Raw genomic sequence first — 11,530 nt, 5'->3', positions numbered from 1 at the left:
ATGTGATCTACCAATCTTCAGCATTCTTCTGTAGCACTACATTTCGAAAACTTCTGTTCTCTTCTTGTCCAAACTATTTATCGTCCATGTTTCAATTCCATACATGGCTACACTCCATACAAATACTTTCAGAAACGACTTCCTGACGCTTATATCGATACTCGATGTTAACAAATTTCTCTTCTTCACAAACGCTTTCCTAGTCATTGCCAGTCTACATTTTATATCCTCTCTACTGCGACCATCATCAGTTATTTTGCCCACCAAATAGCAAAATCCTTTACTACTTTAAGTGTCTCATTGCCTACTCTAATTCCCTCAGCATCACCCGACTTAATTCGACTACATTCCATTATCCTCGTTTTGCTTTTGTTGTTTTTCATCTTATATCCTCCTTTCAGGACACTATCCATTCTGTTCAACTGCTCTTCCAAATCCTTTGCTGTCTCTGACAGAATTACAATGTCATCGGTGAACCTCAAAGTTTCTATTTCTTCTCCATGGATTTTAATATCTACTTCGAATTTTTCTTTTGTTTCCTTTACTGCTTGCTCAATATACAGATTGAATAACATCGGGGAGAGGCTACAACCCTGTCTCACTCCCTTCCCACCAACTGATTCCCTTTCGTGCCCCTCAACTCTTATAACTGCCTTCTGGTTTCTGTACAAATTGTAAATAGCCTTTCACTCCCTGTATTTTACCCCTTCCACCTTTAGTATTTGATAGAGAGTATTCCAGTTAACATTGTCAAAAGGTTTCTCTAAGTCCACAAATGCAAGAAAAGTAGGTTTGCTTTTCTTCTAAGATAAGTCATGAGGTCAGTATTGCCTCATGTGTTCCAACATTTCTATGAAATCCAAACTCATCTTCCCCGAGGTCGGCTTCTACCAGTATTTCCATTCGCCTGTAAAGAATTCGTGTTAGTATTTTGCAGCTGTGACTTATTAAACTGATAGTTCGGTAATTTTCACATCTGTCAACAAGTGCATTCTTTGGGATTGGAATTACTATGTTCTTCTTTAAGTATGAGGGCATTTCGCCTGTCTCATACATCTTGCTCACCAGATGGCAGAGTTTTGTAAGGACTGGCTCTCCCAAGGCCGTCAATAGTTCTAATGGAATGTTGGCTACTCCTGGGGCCTTGTTTCGACTCAGGTCTTTCAGTGCTCTGTCAAACTCTTCACACAGTATCGTACCTCTCATTTCATCTTCATCTACGTCCTTTTCCATTTCCATAATATTGTCCTCAAGTACATCGCCCTTGTATAGACCCTCTATATAGTCCTTCCACCTTTCTGCTTTCCCTTCTTTGCCTAGAACTGGATTTCCATCTGAGCTCTTGATATTCATACAAGTGGCTCTCTTTTCTCCAAAGGTATCTTTAATTTTCCTGTAGGCAGTATCTATCTTACCCCTAGTGAGATAAGCCTCTACATCCTTACATTTGTCCTCTAGCCATCCCTGCTTAGCAATTTTGCACTTCCTGTCGATCTCATTTTTGAGACCTTTGTATTTCTTTCTGCCTGCTTCATTTACTGCATTTTTATATTTTCTCCTTTTATCAATTAAATTCAATATGTCTTCTGTTACCCAAGGATTTCTACCAGCCCTCGTCTTTTTACCTACTTGATTCTCTGCTGGCTTCACTACTTCGTCCCTCAGAGCTACCCATTCTTCTTCTACTGTATTTCTTTCCCCCATTCTCGTCAATCCTTCCCTTATGCCGTCCCTGAAGCTCTGGAAAACCTCTGGTTTAGTCGGTTTATCCAGGTCCCATCTCCTTAAATTCCCACCTTTTTGCAGTTTCTTCAGTTTCAATCTAGTTTATAACCTATGGATTGCGGTCAGAGTCCATATCTGCTCCTGGAAATGTCTTACAATTTAAAACCTGGTTCCTAAATCTCTGCCTTGCCATTTTATAACCTATCTAATACCTCCTAGTATCTCCCGGATGATTCCATGTATATAACCTTCTTTTATGATTCTTGAACCAAGTGTTAGCTATGATTAAGTTATGATCTGTGCAAAATTCTACCAGACAGCTTCCTCTTTCTTTTCTAATCCCCAATCCATATTCACCTACTATGTTTCCTTCTCTTCCTATTCTCGAATTCCAGTCACCCATGACTATTAAATATTCGTCTCCCTCCACTACCTGAATAATTTCTTTTATCTCATCATACTGTTCATCAATTTCTCCATCATCTGCAGAGCTAGTTGGCATATAAACTTGTACTACTGTGGTAGTCATGGGCTGCATGTCTATCTTGGCCACAATAAGGCTTTCACTACGCTGTTTGTTGTAGCTTACCTGCACTCCTATTTCTTTATTCATTATTAAACCTACTCCTGCATTACCCCTCTTTGATTTTGTATTTATAACCCTGTATTTACTTGACCAAAAGTCTTGATCCTCCTGCCACCGAACTTCACTAATTCCCACTATATCTAACTCTAACCTATCCATTTCCCTGTTTAAATTCTCTAATCTACCTGCCCATGTAAGGGATCTGACATTCCGCACACCGATCTGTAGAACGCCAATTTTCTTTCTTCTGATACCTACATCCTGTTGAGTAATCCCTGATCGGAGATCCAAATGGGGGACTATTTTACCAATGGAATATTTTACCCTAGAGGACGCCATCATCATTTAACCATACAGTGAAGCTGCATGCCGTCGGGCAAAATTACGGCTGTAGTTTCCCATTGCTTTAGCTGTTCACGGTACCAGCACAGCAAGGCCGTTTTGGTTAGTGTTACAAGGCCAGATCAGTCAGTCATCCAGACTGTGGCCTCTGCAAGTACTGAAAAGGCAGCTACACCTCTTCAGGAACCACACATTTGTCTGGCCTCTCAACAGATACCCCTCCATTGTGTTTGCACCTACGATATGGCCATCTGTATTGCTGTATTGCTGAGTCACGCAAGCCTCCCCACCAACAGCAAGGTCCATGGTTCACGGGGGGGGGGGGGGGGGGTGGCGATGAGTAACACTTAAAGGACGTCTCAGAGACCATGAGCTACCTTGACAATTTTCTGGTTGTAGGAAAGTATACTGCTGATGTTGCTCTTCTCCCCATTCACAGAAGCTTACCTTCGTTGTAAACTTGGCATATGTTATTTTTCCATCCACCAGATCGAATATTTAGGACACATATTCAGGCATATGGCTTACACCACATTGTGTGCCTACCATCCAAAAATTACTAGCCTCGTTAGATGCATTCCAGCCGAAGTCAGCCAAACTGTTATAGACCATTCATGCCCCATGCTTCAGCGATGCTGACACCACTCGCTCTGTAACAGAGTTCCCTGGAAGTGGCCATCCTAATGCAATAAGGTGTTCCAAAACCTGAAGAAGGGCCTCTTCGACCTACCTGTCTCATGGCATACAATCCAACGAAACCATTGGTATCAGTGGCCGATGCTGACTGGCAGACTTTTGTCCCATATTGAGAATGGCGTGGAGCGACCCACTGCATTTGTATCCAAGACACTTACAGCAGGATAGAGGAACTACATAGAAAAGGAGGCTTTGGTCATCATCTTTGGCAGCAAACGCTTCCCTGCCTGCATCTATAGCCACCGTTTCACACTCATGACATATCATAAGCCTCTAATGCGTCTCTTCAAGTATTCAGCAAGTTGCCACTGTGGGCCCCGTTTCTCTCAGGATATGCCTATTGTATCCAATATCACCCTAATGCCGCCCATGCCAATGCCGATATCCTATCGCGATTTCATGTTAGTCACAACCCAGAATTTCTTGAGGATCCAGAAGTCTGTTTTCATGAGGACAGTGAGACTGCCATCATCAAAAACCCATCTTCCAAGTGATGCACGCTTTGTGGGATATCACACAGTGACAGGCCATGTCCTCCAGGAGGATTTGCATTATACAACAGAAAGACAGCCTGCAGACAAAGTAATGTCTCATGTACCCAGACCTCCAAGCCTTCTGTAGCACGCAGCAAAAAAATGGTTCAAATGGCTCTGAGCACTATGGGACTTAACATCTTAGGTCATGAGTCCCCTAGAACTTAGAACTACTTAAACCTAACTAACCTAAAGACATCACACACATCCATGCCCGAGGCAGGAGTCGAACCTGCGACCGTAGCAGTCCCACAGTTCCGGACTGCAGCGCCTAGAACCGCACGGCCACCGCGGCCAGCACGCAGCAAAAGTCTTTATCCTTGCATCACATTGCGCTGATAAAGGTCGCGATGGGCCATGCTCAGGTCCTCATTCCCAGAACCCTATGGCATTGGGAAGTCATTTTGACTCTCCTAGCAATACATCCACTGGAAGGGTATGGAGACATTTTATGCGAGAATGGTGAAAAGGTGCCTCACATGTCAAAACAAGCAAGCTGTGCCCTCCTGTCAGTATTTTCCATGGCCTCCTATGGTGACTCATTGGTCCTGTCTTCAATTTGGACTTTGCTGGCCCATTCCTTGGATCTGTGTGGCGTCTGATTTTGATTGTGAGCAGTGGGTTCTGCTTTGTGTTTTTCATGCCATTCACAACCTCAGCGAAGACGATCCAGATTGTTGCATGGTTGTTCGCCCTTAAAGGCGTCACACAAGCCTTTGTCACTGACAATGGCCCCAATTATCATCAGCAGAATTCTGATTCTTGCTATTCAATTTAATTTCATCAGTCCACATGGTCATCCTCACAAATCACCATTTTCCCTAGAATCAGAACAGCCACATACCTTCTTGTATCAATGGATTGTGTAGGTTTTCTTTGCAGGATCCAGTGCAGCTGTGGACACCCTCCATTTATTCTCCATTTGATTTGGCAGGCAATGTTTGAATTCCAGTTGCTGCAAAGAGGCTGTTGCTGCTGGCATATGTATGATGTATGGGCCCATCATGGATCCAAACCACTAATGGGTGCCATAACTCCTTCTTGCACTCCAGATGCCTGTAATGCGACTCTCTTTGCGCCATCTACCATTTCCTCCAACCCAAGACCTCCTGTGGCCAGCCACAATTCGTCACTCTCTCATCCCATATGAATAGAAGTGGATCGTCCCCCTCCCCCCTTCCCCAGAATGGTGAATGCTCCAACACGGTCGAGGCCTCCAGGGCCTGCTGTGGCCTAGATGCACTTTTGGGGGAGAATGGCGGGCAGTGGCAACATGAATTATGGTTGTACCATGTATGCCACAGAATGTAACACTCATGCAGTCCATAGCAGCCACGCAAGATTTTCAGAAGGCGCACCAAGAACTACAGACCAATAGATATCTCGACAGGCAAAAGTAAGAGGTCGCTGGCCTTATCGCATACCGTGCCCGTATACGGTCACGAGTTAGAGTGGGACAGCACGGTTCTTCCTGGAGAATAACTATTTAAGGAAACCCAGGGATCACTGTGGACAGTTCCCATCGACGAGAGTTGGCCGATTCATGCTACTGTCTCTACGCTATCGATGACGACAATTTAGCGGCGAGAAGTAGGCTTCTGAGTTGGAAAACAGCTCTCACTGATTGTTGGTCATTTCAATGTTGAGTTCCGGCTCCAGGGATCTAGGTGGAGCCAAATCCACTGAATTGTATTTTGTTCGGAAACGCAGAGGAGGTATAGTCTGATTGTAATTATAAATTGTGACAGTTAATTTTCCTTTCAAACAGACAATAATGGAACTAAGAAATTTTTTTGCTTCAACTGGGATACTCAATAACGAAAAACAGATGGATTTTGCAGAAATTATGAGCTCCACAGTGAGAATAAACAGCTAAATGGTAGTTCTGTTGTATGAATGCATAAGGCCCACAGGAATTCCCCCACATAGATGCAGCACAGTCATAGGCCTGTCCTCAGAAACGTGCTTTATAATTGCACGAAAGTTACCAATGTACTTGTCATCTTGTTTATCAATTTCAGTAGGATCTAAGTCATTAAGGGGGCCTTAATGCAATCTCCTGACATCCACAGATAATCACCACATCGATGAGAGGGTCTAGCCCTTTTCTGTTTCCTTCCCACCTGCTCCATCAAGCCTTAGTTCTGGCGATGTTTCATATCTTTTGCCTTGTTCATCATCATGTGAACAAAATTTTGACAATGGATTAGAGTAGCTATATAGTAAGTACTGCACGCCTGGATGTTGAAATATTGAACCCACGCCCGGATTCCTGGGTTCGATTCCCGGCGGGGTCAGGGATTTTCTCTGCCTCGTGATGACTGGGTGTTGTGTGCTGTCCTTAGGTTAGTTAGGTTTAAGTAGTTCTAAGTTCTAGGGGACTTATGACCACAGCAGTTGAGTCCCATAGTGCTCAGAGCCATTAGAACCATTTTGAAATATTGAAGATCATGCTTCCACACCAGAAACCTGGAGTTTTCCAGGGCTGTAACATTTTGATTACTACCTTTACCAGACTCGTCATAGCGAAAAACAAACAGTACTTACAGAAGACACCGTCCTCTTTGGCAGAGTATACTAAATAAAGTTGAATGTACGATATTGGCAAATTTGCAAAGTGAGGGGAAATATATAAATTGCATTAGGCACAGAAAAGTTTTGGAATTGTTGTAGCTTCATGTGATAATCAATTTTTTTTTATACTTAGCGAACAAATACTTATCTCATAGTTACAGCCCGATCGTGTATTGTCTCCACGCAGCCAAACATAACCATTTCCAGCCAATGATCGGCTCAGTTGGACCAGAGGACCCAGTCCACTCCATGTAATCACAGTCCACACCAGTATGAAGCTAGCACCAGCTTGCGCTGTGTCTTGTTGACAACTTGCGCCATGACTTCGTCGGGGTCTGCACCATCCTCGAACTCTACAATCAGATCTTACCAACTTTAATCGGGACTCATCCAATCAGACCACCGTCTTCCAGTCGTCTAGGGTCCAACCAGTGGGATCACGAGCACAGGAGAAAGGCTGCAGGGGAAGTCCCGCCGTTATGCAAATGCACACACGTTGGCCACCTGCTGTGATAGCCCATTAACGTAATTTCGCTGCACTGTCCTAACGGATACGTTTATCGTACGTCTCACATTGACTTTTGCGGTTGTTTCGCGTAGTGTTCCTCGCCTCTTAGCACTGACAAACGCCGCTGCTCTCGGCCTCTAAATGAACGCCGCCGACCACTGCCTTGTTTGTGGTCAGAGGTACTCTTGACGCCGTGGATCTCCAAATGTTGAATTGTCTAACGATTTCCGAAATGGAATGTCCCATTTGTCTACCTCCTCCTCCTAATCAGCGTTCAAAGTTTATTAATCTCCGTCGTGCGGTTATAATCAAGCTGGAAACCTTTTCATGTGAATTACCTGAATACAATCGACAGCTCGGCCAATAAACTGCCGCTTCATACCTTTTGTAGGCTGGACTACCGCCATATGTGAAAGGGCATACCGCTATCTCATGATTTTGCCACCTCTGTGTGGCTGTAGCAGCTGGCATCTCTCGTAGTTTGATTCTCGAACTTGAAGCGTGGACTTCCTCTGGTATTTTTCTGATGATATATATATATGTCCATTTCACCTAAACAGATAATCAACAAACCCCTTCTAGCCAGCATTATTTTATTGATTCCGTTGTTTGTTATCTTATTAGTCCCTTTGACTTTTCACGGTGTGCCTTTAACAACACATTTCAAAAGTATTCCGTTTTTCAGTTCCTTACATCACAGAGTCCAGGTCACACATTTACAAGATGCAACACAACAAACGCGCTTTTGGAAGCATTTTACTGGCGTGTTAGCAGTCAGTTTTAGAGGCTAACATCTTTTTTCTATGTTTTGTTCGGATTCTTACTTTTTCCTCGCTTTTTACTCCTCCAGCGATTTTATTTCTTAAATCAGCAACAAAGTGTCGGAGTACGTGGCCATCCACGACAGGTACATGGACGCTGATTTGTCGCCGTTTTGTCACAAACCATTAGTAATACAGTTTCGTCATGACTTTGTCCACTTCATTGAAGGTGGAATCTAAGATGTGCTGGATCAAATGGTGTCGTTAAGGATATGTGGGTATTCACGTGACTTATTATTTTGACACAGGAAGAATGTCGTATTGTTGTACAGACTTGTGAAGAACAATATTTCTGTTAGGAGTACTATGTGGGTCATTTTTGACCCACAATGGATTTTCGAGGCCGTTACCCGCCTCTATAATCATCGCATGACGAATCGCTCCCGTGACTTTTCATCATTTATGGGGTTGTACAACTTACCAAAATTTCATCCCCCCTAGCTCACTCACCTAGAAGTATGAAAAATTTATCTGTTATACCAGTAGTACGATGTGGGTCATTTTTGACCCATACCTATTTAACGCACAGTTTGATATGAGGTAACACCGGTTTGCTGTCACTAAATATGATCTGGGCACGCCTCGACGTTATTCACGAGCTGTTAGAGTATATTATACTTTGGGCCAAAAAGAACATTAAATACGAAGTATTCGGTTGTCGAATGATACATTATGTCAGCGAGGCTTTCCGTTTTCTATGGACTGGCGACATGCAGAACTACGCGGAGTAACACTGCAAAACTACAGAATAACATGTGGCATATTATACTTCATTACTTTCATCATGGCAGCGACAGTATAACAGAGGTAGTGGCGGGGGACATACGTTGCCATGTGTAATTTTATTTATGTTCGAAACAGGCTTATGTGTCTTGAAACTATTTTATTGGTCTTGACACAGCTGCTGGTCTAAGACATTATTCATTTATTTGTGTGTATGAGTTTTGAAGACGGCTATATTATTATAGCAGAAACCTTGGTCTAGATTTAAAATAAACAAAATTTTGAGCAACTGTGGGCTGTTTTTCATTCGAGACAACATATTATACAGTGCAGAATCCCAACGCCCCTCCTACACTACTGTCTGGAGCACTGCTCTCTTACACTACAGCAGATGTCAGTCGCATCGCCCTTATGGAACGTCACGACTGACAGCTTCTTCACCTCCATTAAACAGGCAGATGAGCGCTGAAGTGGAGACGACACACTGTATGCAACTCACTCACAAGTCAGGCGACCATCTCCTCACAGATTACGATGGGAAATGGTAAAAGATATCCGTATCCTGCGTAACATGCATGCTGGATGTCAGAAGACTGAGAATATTGAGAAGTAACTTCCAGAAACAGTGAAGTTTTATAATGACACTAAGGATGGAGTAGATGTTTTTGACCAAATCGCTAGATACTACAGTCTCCGAGTTGTTACCCAACGATGCCCTGTAAGTGTCTTTTCCTTGACCTCGCCATGATTAACGCTCGCACAATTTTTAAGTTACGTACCTCTAAGATTAGATTACATCAAGGTCAGACAGAGATTCCGAAATCAGATACTGGATTGTAAGGCGTACCTAGGAGCAGGTATAGGCTGAAATTCAAGACATTAGTCAGGAAGAATCAATACGCAAAGACGTGGGATACGGAAGTACTAAGGAATGACGAGTTACGTTTGAAGTTCTCTAACGATATAGATACAGCAATAAGGAATAGCGCAGTAGGCAGTACAGTTGAAGAGGAATGGACATCTCTAAAAAGGGCCATCATAGAAGTTGGGAAGGAAAACATAGGTACAAAGAAGGTACCTGCGAGGAAACCATGGGTAACTGAAGATATACTTCAGCTGATTGATGAAAGGAGGAAGTACAAACATGTTCCAGGAAAATCAGGAACACAGAAATACAAGTAGCTGCGGAATGAAATAAATAGGAATTGCAGGGAAGCTAAGACGAAATGGCTGCAGGAAAAATGTGAAGACATCGAAAAAGATATGATTGTCGGAAGGACAGACTCAGCATACAGGAAAGTCAAAACAACCTTTGGTGACATTAAAAGCAACGGTGGTAACATTAAGAGTGCAACGGGAATTCCACTGTTAAATGCAGAGGAGAGAGCACATAGGTGGAAAGAATACATAGAGAGCCTCTATGAGGGTGAAGATTTGTCTGACGTGATAGAAGAAGAAACAGGAGTCGATTTAGAAGAGATAGGTGATCCAGTATTAGAATCGGAATTTAAAAGAGCTTCGGAGGACTTACAGTCAAATAAGGCAGAAGGGATAGATAACATTCCATCAGAATTTCTAAAATCATTGGGGGAAGTGGCAACAAAACGACTATTCACGTTGGTGTGTAGAATATATGAGTCTGGCGATATACCATCTGACTTTCGGAAAAGCATCATCCACACAATTCCGAAGACGGCAAGAGCTGACAAGTGCGAAAATTATCGCACAATCAGCTTAACAGCTCATGCATCGAAGCTGCTTACAAGAATAATATACAGAAGAATGGAAAAGAAAATGGAGAATGCGCTAGGTGACGATCAGTTTGGCTTTAGGAAAAGTAAAGGGACGAGAGAGGCAATTCTGACGTTACGGCTAATAATGGAAGCAAGGCTAAAGAAAAATCAAGACACTTTCATAGGATTTGTCGACCTGGAAAAAGCGTTCGACAATATAAAATGGTGCAAGCTGTTCGAGATTCTGCGAAAAGTAGGGGTAAGCTATAGGGAGAGACGGGTCATATACAATATGTACAACAACCAAGAGGGAATAATAAGAGTGGACGAGCAAGAACGAAGCGCTCGTATTAAGAAGGGTGTAAGACAAGGCTGTAGCCTTTCGCCCCTACTATTCAATCTGTACATCGAGGAAGCAATGATGGAAATAAAAGAAAGGTTCAGGAGTGGAATTAAAATACAAGGTGAAACGATATCAATGATACTGTTCGCTGATGACATTGCTGTCCTGAGTGAAAGTGAAGAAGAATTAAATGATCTGCTGAACGGAATGAACAGTCTAATGAGTACACAGTATGGTTTGAGAGTAAATCGGAGAAAGACGAAGGTAATGAGAAGTAGTAGAAATGAGAACAGCGAGAAACTTAACCTCAGAACTGATGGTCACGAAGTCAACGAAGTTCAGGAATTCTGCTACCTAGGCAGTAAAATAACCAATGACGGACAGAGCAAGGAGAACATCAAAAGCAGACTCGCTATGGCAAAAAAGGCATTTCTGGCCAAGAGAATTCTACTAATATTAAATACCGTCTTTAATTTGAGGAAGAAATGTCTGAGGATGTACGTCTGCAGTACAGCATTGTATGGTAGTGAAACATAGACTGTGGAAAAACCGGAACAGAATAGAATCGAAGCATTTGAGATGTGGTGCTATAGACGAATGTTGAAAATTAGGTGGACTGATAAGGTAAGGAATGAGGAGGTTCTACGCAGAATCGGAGAGGAAAGGAATATGTGGAAAAACTGATAAGGAGAAGGGACAGGATGATAGGACATCTGCTAAGACATGAGGGAATGACTTCCATGGTACTCGAGGGAGCTGTAGAGGGCAAAAACTGTAGAGGAAGACAGAGATTGGAATACGTCAAGCAAATAATTGAGGATGTAGGTTGCAAGTGCTTCTCTGAGATGAAGAGTTTAGCACAGGAAAGGTATTCGTGGCGGGCCGCATCAAACCAGTCAGCAGACTAATGACCAAAAAAAAAAAAAAAAAAAAAACCTCTAAGAAG

This window comes from Schistocerca americana, chromosome 11, assembly GCF_021461395.2.
Source record: "Schistocerca americana isolate TAMUIC-IGC-003095 chromosome 11, iqSchAmer2.1, whole genome shotgun sequence".
Classification (NCBI taxonomy): Eukaryota; Metazoa; Arthropoda; class Insecta; order Orthoptera; family Acrididae; genus Schistocerca; species Schistocerca americana.
Note: the sequence above shows the minus strand (reverse complement) of the source record.